We start from the raw sequence: 14,174 nt of genomic DNA on the forward strand, positions 1-14,174 counted from the left end.
TAATGCTGACGCGAATTTGCTTTAGCCGAAGTCAGGCTAACGCTGAATGAGCACTGCTCACCTGGTGCTGCATATGTGCTGGACGCCCGCATCTGATTAATGCTCAGTGAGGCGCACTGCTTTGTAAGTGGCCCAGAGTTCATGAGAACAAGCCGGGAATCATTAAAAGAACAATTCCTGTGGTGAAGTACAGGACGCCACTGATTGGAATTAAATATGATACCTCTCCACGGCCTACAAATCTTTTTCTTAAAACCCGGAAGGGCTTGCGGTGGTCTCTTAGCTTGAACGTGGAGGCTCCAAAATACCTGCCCCAGCTCACTGGTGGTTGTGGGCGTTGGTAAAGTACCTGCCTCCCAGTGACCCAAGTCTGATTGTGGGCCAGTGGAAGGCACCCTTCAAATGCTTCCGTGGAACATGAAGGCACCTGGCAGCAAACGCCAGTGTGTGGGTGAGCGTGATTACCTTCTGTTAATGAGGCTTCAGCTGCCTCCATTTTTAACTTGCTCGGAGCGGCGTCAGACAGTAAGCAAAGTAAACAAACGTGAAATCTTGCATTGGCCGGGAATCGGACCCGGGTCTCCCGCGTGGCAGGCGAGAATTCTACCACTGAACCACCAATGCACGGGCGCCGCTGTGGCGGTACCTCCAAAATCAGACTCCTTTAGCCGGTTGACCAGAGACGCCTTTCTGTGCTCCAATAAAAGCAGAATTCTCACCTGCCAGGCTGGAGATGCGGGTCCGATTCCTGACCGACACAAGATCGCGTGTTCACTTGCCGAAAGCTTCCCTTTATTGCTTAACAGCATCCCTGTGTTCAACATCATGAGACTTAGTTTCAGCTTGCAAATTGTCTATGTTTTGACACCTGGGTAATGCTGACGCGAATTTGCTTTAGCCGAAGTCAGGCTAACGCTGAATGAGCACTGCTTACCTGGTGCTGCATATGTGAAAGAAGGTTTGAAAAATCCTAAACTTAAACTTGAATTCTGACTTGAGTTAGCCAAATCCCACACCTGCTGAATTTTTGGTTCCAGAACAGATGATTCCAGAGATCAAGTTCACTCAGTTTCGGATAGGTTGTGAGCATTCGTGATGAACTTTAAAAGCCATCATCACTCGAACAATGAAGATGGATAAATGACGGATTCTGCTGGCGCAGAGAACTGCGTTCAACCTTTTTTGAGGTGATCGTGTAAGCCTACGAAGAATACCGGCACATATTATTAAGGAAAAGTAATACAGCAACAGCAGCAAAGGAAAGGGAGATGGCATGGCAAAAAAATTGCTGACAGAGCTAATGCATAAGATTATCAAGTTGTGTAAAATAGTTATGTTGCATTCAGTATTTAAAGTAACTTTTAAGAATTTGGATGTAATTTGCCTGCATTGTACACTATAATACTAGATGCACTGTATGTTTTTGAATCAGATGTAACCCCAGTGGTGTGAGACGCACTTGGCAGCAGCTAAAGGTCAAATACAAAAACATAATTCAATCAGGTAATATTTTATTTGCCTTATAGCTAATTTGTTTCCTTAATTGTAAATATAGGCCTAGGCATCACAGTTGAGTTTCACTTGGTGGCCCCTGCCACCACCTTTTACCCTGGCTGAAGAGCTAGTACTAAGCCAGAACGCAGAGAGGCCATTTGTGGGTGGCATTCCCGGGGGTAGCTCATCAGAGCGAACTACTCCCCAGGACACAAGCGCCTATATAAATGGTAGGTTTAATATATTTGAATAAAGGCTGATGGCTGATTAAGACTTTTGCATCTAACCACCTTAATCTCCAATGACTTAAGGAGTCCTAACTCCTCTTGACATTCCTCCATCAGTAAGTGCATCATTCTCAACAGATTTTGCCTGATGCATAGGTGAAGTAGCCTACATTTAAAACACCTCTAACTGGTGTTCCAATATTTCAATTTCAAGATCGGCCTTCCTAATTTGTCGCTCCAAGTATGCAAGTGTGATAAATCGGTTTTAGCTATTTTCTTGATGAGATGCATTCTATACAACTCCTTTACTGGTTACTGGGAAAACATAAGGATGTTATTAAATTCTACAGTTCTACATACAGAACTAACCAGGCATTTGCTGAACATCTCACTGTTTTAAACTGTGCTGTGGAGGTTGATGGACCCTCCTCCTGGTAATGCCCAATCATGCTCTGTTAAAAAGGATAAGAACATGCAAGTTGTTTTTCCATTCATTCTCATTACTTCAATGTACATTTTAAACTCAAAATTCCACACAGGAATGTAAAAGCATTTAAATGGGGACACAAATATCAGCAGCCACCATACATAATATTAAGATGAATCCCTCTCTGTGGCAGCAGACAATGTGTGTTCATCATCATCATCCTGTGACGAACAGCATTCTGTCTCAGAATACTTTAAAGTACTAGCTTTGGCAAAATCTCTGGAGTATTGAGTACTTACAACTGCAGGGAGTTCTGTTATGGCAGGAGACACCATCAGTGACTGTTGGGAGAAATGGAAAACCCCAAAATATGCCTCACCTGTTTGAAGTATGTTTTTATATTTCATTTTCAGCTGCTGCCAAGTGAGTTTTGTGCCCATGGGATTGCACCTAAATGAAAATAGAATTTTATTCAATAACATTCCACCACTTTCACCTGCAATATTAAAGGAAAGTGTAGTTAAATGTTAAATGAATAGACTACTGCCTTCAAACCTACGCATTGACTCAGGCAGCAATTCTCACACATGCTAGTTGTCTCTCCTTTGCCACTGCCGCCGTGTTGCTTTTTCTTCTGAAAATGTGCTCATACTCAGTATAAGCACGCATCAGAATTTTGAGCTCCATTAGGGTGAAGTAAGACGATCTTTTTTTCTCACTGGTTGTGGTATTGGAGCTCCACTGATGATGGCTTTTTATAGTCATCATGCACACGCTTAACTGAGAGTGAATATACTCAGAGTTGATTAAACTAATTCAGATCAGCCGTTCTGGAACCGAAAACTCTGAGCTTCCCATCTCAGGGTTCATCAAGATTAAACAGAGTTCAGGATTAAATTCAGAGTTTGTTAACCCTGCTTTCTGGAATACACCCCAGAGAACATCTTAGCACGGTGAGAATAACTTCTCATATGGATCTTTATCACCCATGTGTCTCAGTGAAATCATAAACGAACACTACAGTCTCCTAACAAAATGCTGTCTCTCTTCCCAGATGCCGGTAAAAGATCTATATAAAGTCCATCTGGAGAAGCAAATTAAAAAATGTGACCTCCAGATGGACGACATACAACTTCAAATAAAAAAAAAAACAACTTGAAATTGAAATACTGGAGGTCAAGTTAAAGGTGGGTTTATAAAATGATTTTATTTTTCCATTGGTATGCATGGTGTTAATAAATTAAAGCATGTCCTTTCATTTTTATTTGCAGGACTTAAAGAGGAACTGAAATCTGCTGAGCATGCAGGAAAAAAATAATAAATGAATGGGGAAAAAAATTTGGGGGTGATGTTGCACTTAACTGAAGTGATTATGGCAAATTGTGTCCCTCACAGTCTGGCCATCTCGGTTGTAAGGAATGTGGCATAGGGGCGCATCATCTTCCACTACAATTGGAGGACAGTGTCTTTCTCCTCTTATTGTGGCAATATTATGAAACACCACAATGATGTCACATGCCCTCTCTAGACTGACCCTGATGTGGGTGGCATCACATATTATCCTGACAATGGAGAATGAGTTGCATTACTATCTGAAATGAAGATTTGAGTAAGAGACTTAAACCCTTGTCATTACCTGCACATTGATGCTGTGAAAAGATGTCCTATTTACATAATCTCCTTCGTCCACAATCTGTGTTCCATCCACACAGCCAATTACATTTGGAAATCTTGAAATGTTAGATAATGCTTATTCATTGTTCAAACAGATCAGTACCTAAACCCTTCATATAGATTTTTACATAAGACTAACCAACCTGTTAATCTGTAGAATTCCTCTTTGATGGCTTTAGGTCCCGTGACAACAACGAAAATGTGCAAAGTGCTTCAGTGTAAGTCACACGTTTTGGATGGCTCTGCACACTGTTGTTTTCCCAATGTTTTCAGCATCTCCAATGTTATACAGAAAACTGCCATTGGCAAAAAATGAAGGGCAATGCACAGAGTTTGTAAGGATGTGAGCGCAAATCCATGATATGTGACGATAGAGATGTCTAATAACTCGTTCCCAATGAAGTGCACCGCAAATAATTTGAGCTTCCACGTTAATTGGATCTTGAATGAAAGGCCACAATATTATCGAAACAGATGAAACGTCTAATTGAATCCTCTGCCACTTAAATACTGCAGGCGTGGTCGGGCTTAACTCAAACAAACCTGACATTTTTCAGGTTAGTTTCAGAGCATAAGTTGTCATAGTAACTGAACTGGACTTACCCTGATCTTTGTATCTGGATTCAAAAATTCCGGCTTTACGTAAATTTTGACTTAAAAGATCTGGCTAACTCGCAAATCCTGCTTTCTGGAATACCCCCCTGCTGAGCAAAGCTAAGAACGAGAATTATTTTCAGGGTTCAACAGGTACTGTCATGTCAGCTAGATCACTACTGAACCAGAAAAGCTGATGGGTAATTCCTCTCTTTCTGCCTCTGCCTTCTGTCTTTTCAACACTGCCTGCCTTTCCAAGACAAGTCTTTCAGTGTGTTATTCTCTCCAGCTTTCTTTCTTGTAACGTCTTTTGTCCCTCTGTCTTTCTTCTTCAAGTCTCTCCGTTTCTGTTTTCCTCTTTGCACCTGTCTTCTTTTTCATCTTCCTCTCAATCTTTTCATTTATTTTTCTCTTCTGAGTACCACTTCAAGCCACTTGTTGCAGTAGTAAGGGTACACAAATGCACAATTTACAAAGCAGAGTCTCAATGGGCGAGATCTCCTACACACATCCCAATTTTGTTTATGATAAATCTATGCAATTTTCGGTTTAGATAATTAACTGGCTGTGTTATACTTGGACGTATTTTTGTTACTGCTCGGGTGTTCTCTCTGTCGCTATCTCTCCCTCTCGCTCCCTGACAGATTTTTCTTTTCAGATTGCTGGCAGGTCACGATTGGCTGGGGAACATCCGAGGGAATTTTAAAAGACAACAGCTGCGCAGGACACATCTGGTGGAACCCCCTGCTAAACTCCTGCTGCTACGTCTATAGAGTTTTGGTGTGAAATCTTTTTGGTAACGTTGTGGACTCACGAGTCCACATCGAATGTAATTTGTAAATAGGTGTTAATAGTGGGTTATCGTGTTGGTTTCTTTTATGTTCTCTTCGTAGTCAGCACTCGTAGGGGGTGGGTGCCATTTCAGTTTGAATGTATTTTCTCCTGTTTATGTTAGTTAGGGAGGGAAGTTGATTTGTCTTTATTTTGGTACTCTTTTGGATAGGTTATTCCCTTTCTCTTTAGTTAGATGTGTTTTGTTTATTATTTTGGCCTGGCTCACCCCCGAAGTCTTTTGCGTTTTTGTAAATAATTATATATAGTAATAAAAAGCAGACTAGTATTATATCTGTGTTGGTACTGGTGTTTCGGGTTCACTCAGGTGGCAGGAGAAGGAGGTTCTCCCACGCATTTATGTTCACCCCACCCTAGACGGGGTCGTAACAGGCTGTCTTTACCTCCTGTATTTCTTCCCTACAAACTGGTGCCCAATTTTCACTCCTGATTATACGTACTGATTATACGGGTAGGAGCTCCAGAAAAATGCCAGGGAAGAAGTTAGAAACATTAAGAGCACAGATCTCCAAAGAGAACTTGAGATCTTCACTAAGAGACTGGAGAATGCGATCCTGTTCATGTCACAAATCATCATATTACAATTTTTTCCATTGCTTGGTGCATTCTCCACTGTGATTGGCTAGCTAGCTACTTAATTCCACCAGAAATTCACCTGGTGCACAAGAGAGCATCTCTTAACTTCTGGGCTATGTGTGGTGTGCAATACTGTTTCCGTTTGTAGTTTGTTGTAGTAGCTGTGAGGAGAGTTGCAAGAAGACCTGGATAGCAATGGCGATCATCTATGTTTTCGAGTTTAAGGAGAAACGTTTAACATATCAACAGCAAGAGAAGAAAATGTCTCTACATTGTTGTGTGCCTCGATGTGCTGATTCGTCAAGGTACAACTTGGGGATTAGCTTTCATCAGTTTCCTGTCAATCCTGAGGTACAGGCTCAGTGGCTCATTAGGATCCATAGAGACAACTTCAATCCCACTCCACATACTCGCCTCAGTAGTAGGCATTCCCAAACAGGTGATTTCGTTGTGACGGCTGGGGGTTGGAGAAGACTCTACAAAGGAGCTGTACCTTTTCTGTTTGCCTTGAACAATTATACCACACCCACACTAAGGCTTAATGTTTGGGAATGTCGGCTGAGATGGCCTTCCTTGTGTGAGGTGCCGTTGTGGACAAAAGTCGTGCAAAAAATGCAAAAGGGAACGAACCCTTTTGCGCAAGAGAGATCCAGTTACCAGGCGAGAGAGGTCCGGTTAGCCCGCAAGAGCAATTTAAACCCTGTCAGGGGGATTGAAGCCCTCTAGTGACAGGTCCAATGGTCAGCGTCCATTCAATAGCATGTGCATAGGAAAGTTCCTTGTGAGCGAGAATGAAAGCAGCTGGCAAGAGAGGTCCAATGAACAGCACACGCAATCCAGTGGACCAATCGAATGGACAGCACGCACGGTCCACTGGATTGTGAATGAAAAGTAGCTGCAAACTAGGCAGCTTCACACCAGTTAGCTAGTTAACCAGTCAGTTAATCTCTGTTGATTTACCAGGTGAATTAATATGAATAGCTAGATAATATAATAATGATGATCATGACCATACTGATGACAATTATAGGCTGATAATGACCTGATTAATAAATTATAACAGATATTTTTACTTCAGTGTTTTATTCACTTCACCTCTCTATGAGAAATCAAAATCATAAGTTAGAGTGCTGCTACTTGTCCTTACCAACAGGCTACACGTATAAATATGGAAGTAAGTAATTTATTTCTCTGTGTTCTACTTTGTTTCCATATGAGTCGTGGCAACAACATAGAGAAATATTTTCAAGAAGTAAACCTAAATAGCTGCTACTTTTCATCCACGCACGCTGTTCATTGGATCTCTCTTGCCAGCTACTTTCATTCATGTGCGCTGACCATTGGACCTGTCACTAGAGGGCTTCAATCTCCCTCGCAGGGTTTAAATTGCTCTCGCGGGCTAATCGGACCTCTCTTGCCTGGTAACTGGATCTCTCTTGTGCGAAAAGGGTTCGTTCCCTCTCACATTTTTCGCACAACTTTTGTCCACAACGGCGCCTCATATCCCTGGACTTTGCAGCATCTGACTCCATGATGGAAGTACAAATAGCACCTGATCATGATTACAACATTACTCCGACGACCTCAGTAATGGCAGATGAGTTGGCAAACGAGAACGAAACATTAAAGAGAAAAATACAGGAGCTACAAAGCCAGCTTGAAACTTTACAGCTGCAGTCCCATTTTGGGCTGCAACATCTAGGAGGATCAGGCGAAGACATTTGTTTTTACGGAAAGATGGTCCATATTTTTTGGAATAGGATTAAATTAAACTCTCTCTTTGTGTGTGTGTGTGTGTGAGCGAGAGAGAGAGACAGAGTCTGTCTAGTTCTTTATGTGTGTCTAGTCCTCTGTGCATGTGTGTGTGTGTAAATTGTAAATTAAATTAATTCAAAAAGCTTTAAGAAAATGACAAGTGACTATAGAGTTGAGTGATCTTTGAATAAATAAAGTCCTCTGTAGTACAGAGGATAAAGAAGCACTGTAAAATCTGTTAAAATACTCTACTGTCAGGTTTGGGACTTCTATACAGATTTTGGCCACCAGATGGTGCCATCCAGAACTTTTGTTAGTCATTTAGTTAATGTGTTTCACCCGTGTCTTGTTTGTTCTGTGTATTTAAGTTGCCCTCACTGTGTCGGTCTTTTTTCAGTCTTTACCTATTGACAAATTGTTGTCAATTTGTCCAATGTTTGATAGCAAAGTTAGCTGGTTAGCAAGATAGCTAGTCCTCTGTGGCTGTCTGTTAGGTAGCTACTAAGCTAGTAAGTTAACATACCTTTGTAATTATTGATGTAACTGGAGACATACATCTTGAAGCCCTTCCCTGGCTTACTCCTTGGTGCTGATGCCGCAGCTTCATTGGTCGTTATGTTTGGAAGATCTTGAAGACATTGCATGTAGAAAGTAATTTTGTTGTCTACAAACTGACCAGTGTCGGAAAAATGCTCGTGCTTACTGTCCTCGAAACAGAAATCGTACAGTGTCATCTTACACAACTAGTCAATAGAGAGTGAGGAAGGGTGGGTGTCCTTGGCTTATATTTTATCTAGCTGGCTACTGAATGTCAATGGCAATATAGAACAAAGACAAAGAAAAAGTTAATGAATCATTAAGCACGTTTTTGATTATTATTTCTTTGTGGTTGTTTAGGTAAACAATTTAGTTGACAAGGTACTGAAAGCAGAACTATATATCTTTCGCTGAAGCTGGAAATGCTAACCAATCCTCTGTGAAAGTGAAACACTTTCTTGTGAAAAATGATTGGTTTAGCTATCAAGTAACTTTTTAATGTATGAAAAAAAAATGTAAAGTGCCTAAGTCGTAGCCTTCTGAGTAGTAAAAGACCTGCGGATCACATTGTTTATCTCCATCAACCCTGAAGGACTGTCAGAATAAATGGATAAGTCTTTAGTTTGTTTAGTTTTGAAGAGGCGCAGGCCCATATAGAATTTTATATGTTAATAAGAGGACCTTAAAATCTGCCTTTGCATGAATTGGGAGCAAATGACGGGAAGCCAGGACAGGTGTACTGTGGTCAGACTTCCTTGTTCTGGTCAGGATTCTGGCAGCAGAATTCTGGACCAGCTGAAGACTTTTGATAATAGAGGCAAGCGGACCAGAGTACAAAACATTGCAGTAATCGAGGTGAGACGTGACGAATGCGTAAACAATGGTTTCTGCATCAGCCATACTTAGAAAGGGCCTAACTGTAGCGATATTACGGAGGTGATAAAAGGCAGTTTTGGTTGTGTTTTTGATATGAGTGACTAGCGAGAGACTGGAGTCAAAAATCACACCAAGGTTTTTAGCTGTAGAGTTCTGAGAGATGATGCAGTTGTCAAAATTTAGGATAAGATCACTAAAATGATGCTTATGTGTAGGAGGATCAATAACCAGCATTTCAGTCTTACCTGCGTTAAGCATCAGGAAATTTGAAAACATCCAACCCTTTACAGCACAAAGGCATGCATCAAGGTTAGCCAATTCAGAGAAGTCATTGTGCTTGATGGGCAAGAAAATCTGATTATCGGCAGCATAACAAGGAAAGTTAATGTTGTATCTACGAATAATGCCACCCAAAGGAAGCATGTAAATAGAGAATGAGAGAGGGCCAAGGACTGACCCCTGAGGAACACCATAGTTAAGCTCATGATACTCAGAGGTCACATTGATATAGTGGACACACTGCTTTCTCTCTGAGAGATATGATTTAAACCAAGAAAGCGCCTGGCCACAAATGCCAGTTTGATTTTCCAGGCGCTTTAACTATATAGTGTGATTAACCGTGTCAAATGCTGCACTCAGATCAAGGAAAAATAAGAATAGAGAGAGCACCAGTGTCCATGGCTACTAAAAGATCATTAGTTACTCTAGTAAGGGTGGTTTCAATAGAGTGAAAACACCTGAAGCCTGACTGAAACATTTCAAATTAACTGTTAGAGGACATATGGGCTATAAACTGAGCAACTACAATTTTTTCAAGTATTTTTGAAAGAAATGGGAGATTAGAGATCGGCTTTTAATTATTTAAGGCTTCAGGGTCAAGGTTCAGATTTTTAAATAAAGGTCTGATCACAGCCATTTTAAAAGCGGAGGGTAAAACACCAGATTTAAGTGACATATTTAGAACGTTAAGCATTGTAGGGCTGACAACCGAGAAAAACCTGCAAAGTTTAGCAGGTAGAGGGACGAGGAGGCAAGAGGCTCGATTAGCAGAGTGCGGCAATTTGGACAGCGCGTCTAGGGAGAGAGGGCTAAATTGAGTTAAAGGGTGCACATGCTGATTAATCTCAGGTGCAGTGACAGAGAGCATGCAGGCAGCCTGATTTGATAAAGTAAATTGAATATCAGGATGAATTACGTCTATTTTTTGCGAGAAAAATTCAACAAAATGATTTGTAGTAAAAAGGCTAGATTGAGGAGAGTGATTCTGGGTAAGTTTAGATACTGTAACAAAAAGGAAGCTGGTTATTTTAGTTGACATTAATGCTTTTCGAGTAAGACATGGCTTTGGCTGTGAAGAGGGCTTGTTTATAGTCTATCAAGCTCAACCTCTAGTTTAGTGGCCTGCCAGTTTCGTTCCAATGTTTTACGCACCTGTTTCAGCACGTGGGTATCATCATTAAACCAAGGTGTTGAGTGTTTTCGCCTATTTTTTATAGTTAATGGTGCTATCATATCTAGGGTAGAATTTATACTGTCAGTCAAGTTGTTGAAAGACCTTTGCTGATCATTGAAATAGTTGAGAGCAGTAGGAAGCAGGTCAGCGAGCACAGCAGTGGTGGAAGCATTAATACAACGGCAGCCACGTACCGTGGTAGAAACAACTGGTGTGAACAGGAGAGTTACTTGGAAAGTAATAAGAAAATGGTGTGAGAGGGCAGCGGAGTAGGGAGAGACGACTATGCGGGAGACATCTAGTCCGCAAGCTAGAATAAGATCTAAAGTGTTGCCACTGAAATGAGTGTGTTTGTGGACATATTGTTTAAAGCCAAAAGTGTCTATGATAGCTGTAAAAGCTTTATTAAGAGAATCAGAACTGTTACTGATGTGGACATTAAAGTCCCCCAGTATCAAGATTTTATCCACTCTAGTTAGAATAACAGAGATAAATTCAGAGAACCCATCTAGGAATTTACTATAGGGCCCCGGGTGATGATAGAGCACTACTATGAGAAAAAATGATGTAGTGCAGGATTGCTTCACGGAGAGCAGCTCAAAGGAGGCAAAATTAGGTAAGCTAAAGGTGTTGGGAGAAAATTTAGTATTATAGATCAGAGCTACACCTCCTCCTTTCTTTGCTGCCCAAGCAACAAAAGAAAAGGAATAGTTAGGGGGCGAAGCTTCGTTTAAAGGGAGAAAAACATCTGGCTTTAACCAAGTTTCACACAAATCTATCATGTCAAGGCTAAGATCACTGATCAGGTCACTAACCAGCAATGCATTATGTGAAAGTGATCTACTATTGATAAAACCTAACCTCAGGAGGGAGTTAGTTGAATTGGAAATAGATTACTATGAGATATGGTCCATCTTACTCTAGACCAAAGTGAGCTACATGGGCGTTAAAGTACACTAATGGGAAAAGTCTCTCCTCTAGCTGAATACCTAGTCATATTAGTCTTAACATTACAATGAACATTATTCACTAGAAGGATACTTGGAAGAGGGCGACGGTTTTCTTGTTGTCTCAGTACTCAAGCTCTTTTGCTCCACTTCCTTCTCCATTGCTGTTTACAAGGTGTAGCAGGTAGGCTAAAAGATCTAAACAATCTAAACAAATCTAAACAAATGGTAGACCAAGATGGTCGCTGAGTCTGTTGAGTAATGTTTGGCTATAAAAAGTGCATTCATTGTAGATCTCATTGTCAATCAAAGCCTGTGTGTTGTGGGTGATCATGATGTTCCAAAATATAGCGTTGTTGCTGAAAATATTGTGAATAAATTAACAAAGTTAAAGTTGAGGAGGAGCTCAGAGATCCATAAGCAGGCCCTTTATCAACCAGTAGGCTTCCTTCTCTCAGGAGATGGGGGATACCCATACCTGCAGCACCCCATCTCCATAATGACCCAATACCGTCAGCCTGTAGCAAGTAAGAACATCATCCCCTTCTCATTACACCTACAATCACACACAGGAAATTGTCATGTTGGTTACTGTGAAACAAATATTTTCAACTTAATTTTTATGTATAGGCTGAATGTAAGAAAGATACAACAGGCATCATGCAAAGGCCAGGGGCATCATCAAACATACCTTTAATGTCCTTAAAACACGCTGGCGCTCCATCTTCCTGCGGGCACTAGAGATCCAGCCTCTGTTTGTTCTTAAGGTCATTGGAGCCTGCTGCATCCTCCACAATATCTGTCTTTTCCATTGACGTGGTGCTGGTGCCTAAACTAGTACCGGGGCAGCACTTTTCCACTGAAAAAATACTGGTGCCGGTGCCAAAAAGCTGGCACCGGCACGGCACCCCAAAATTGCTGGTCCCTAAAGTTGGAACTGTTGACGTCAGTGGCTATGCAAATGAGAACCACACGAGAACCAATCAGTTCAGCGTGTGATGTGTTTGGTACATGACGCAAGGCTGGAGTAACAAAAAAAGTCTGACCAAGATGGCGATGGCTAAAGGCTATGTGTAGCATGAAAATATGTATATGATTAAAATATACATGGTCAACCTTTTGTATCTACATCAACCCGGATTGTTGTTTACATGTTACATGAACGTAGTCGGAGCCAGAGAGGGAGAAAAACTTTCTCAACAGCTCTGGTCGGTGCAAATAAACCACTGTAGACCTTCATTTAAGCACTCCAACTTTTGAGCTAGGTGACAGGCTTGCTTTTTGGGGGGGGGGGGAATTTTGCCCCCAGAGCAAAAAGTGGTAGAGTGAAATTTGCGAGGTGTTTTGCTGTGTGGAAGCCTAGTGTAAAAGTAAATTTATCAAAAGCAAGCAAAGCAGATGCGTTCTGTCTTCCATGATTTATTTCCCCACGGAAATTATCCCAACTTTCACTACATAAGGTTTGGTTCCCAAACCTGTGGAAATGCGAGCTGGTTTTCAAAGGGCACCAAGCCAGCACTGGCTCCGCACCAGCACCATCCTAGTAGAAAAGAGCTAGAAGACTCTGAGCAAAATAAAAGTGACAGGTATTAGATAAGCCCCCCCCCCCACTTTTTTTATAGCACATTCTAAGAGGCTGTCATCACTGCGCTAGTTGATGTCACACCATCCGACATTCAACAGTCAAAATCAAAGCACTGCCACATTGGCAGGAAAGTGGGAGTATTGCTGGGCAAATGACTGCTAGCAGCTAGTCTCTTCGCCCGCTGTATTTATACAGAGTTAACATGGTGGATAACTGTTGTGCACCAGGCTGCCAGAACAAATGGGGACAAGTAAAAGAGGGAGCATTTTATCGGATTCCTAAAGATCCTGAAAGACAACATAAGTGGACTACTGAACATGCTAGAAGCAAAGAAAACTGAGTGATGGGACACCACAAGCAACAGATGCTTGTGTAATGACCACTTCATATCCGGTACAGAATACAATGCTTCCTAACATTAATATCTTATTATATCTTATTAATATCTTATCATTGTGTGTTGTTAAAAATTATGTCCCTGCCTTGCTGATATTCCACTTGTCGGGCGGACACTGTGCAGCTTTCAGAAAGAAAAGGACATTTGTTAACCTTAAGTGTTCCTTAGTAATTAAAGTTCCCTCTTTTTCACCCTTCCTTATCTATTTCTGTCATGCTCACTCTGCCTCTCTATCCCTATCCCCTTTAATCGGTTTTCTCTTTATGGCCCAGGCCTCCCTGTGTTCAGGACCAATGCACACCAAAGCAGAAACCACTCGCTGTAACACCAAACAGACGCCAGGCTCGATGTTTTAGCGCAGCAACCCCCAGACCATTTGGTCAAATGCTGATAATTGCGAGAGACCAGATCACCTCGGGAGGTTAGTTTCCCTGTGAGAATGGAATTCAGACCATGCCACAGGCCCCATCTGCATTGCTCCACTCGGACACAAACTATGTAGAACAAAAGAGAAATGAAACCATATGATATGATCCAATAAATACACATATTGAGTCATAACTGTTCGTATAGTCATAAATGCGCGGTAAAATTTAAAAATAACCAGGAGCCAAGTCACGAGCAGCTAATTGTATGACCATCAGTGTAACTGTGCTGTTTTTAATGAAAAAGAAACCATATTTGGTCTTGTTCAGGAGCATAAAATGCGGCGGATGTAATTTTACTATTCTTTAATGGGAAAAAGTTATGTAAAATTATTTCAAGCTCAAATTATACTTC

General features: G+C 41.3%; 1 non-coding gene across 1 annotated transcript; it reads right to left on the reverse strand.

Moving 5' to 3' along the window:
* Positions 1 to 553: 553 nt before the first annotated feature.
* On the reverse strand, positions 554 to 624 carry trnag-gcc (transfer RNA glycine (anticodon GCC)). Its single transcript has one exon. It is a non-coding gene; the product is annotated as a tRNA-Gly (tRNA).
* Between the last annotated feature and the right edge of the window lie 13,550 nt (positions 625 to 14,174).

This window comes from Chanos chanos, chromosome 1, assembly GCF_902362185.1.
Source record: "Chanos chanos chromosome 1, fChaCha1.1, whole genome shotgun sequence".
Lineage (NCBI taxonomy): Eukaryota > Metazoa > Chordata > Actinopteri > Gonorynchiformes > Chanidae > Chanos > Chanos chanos.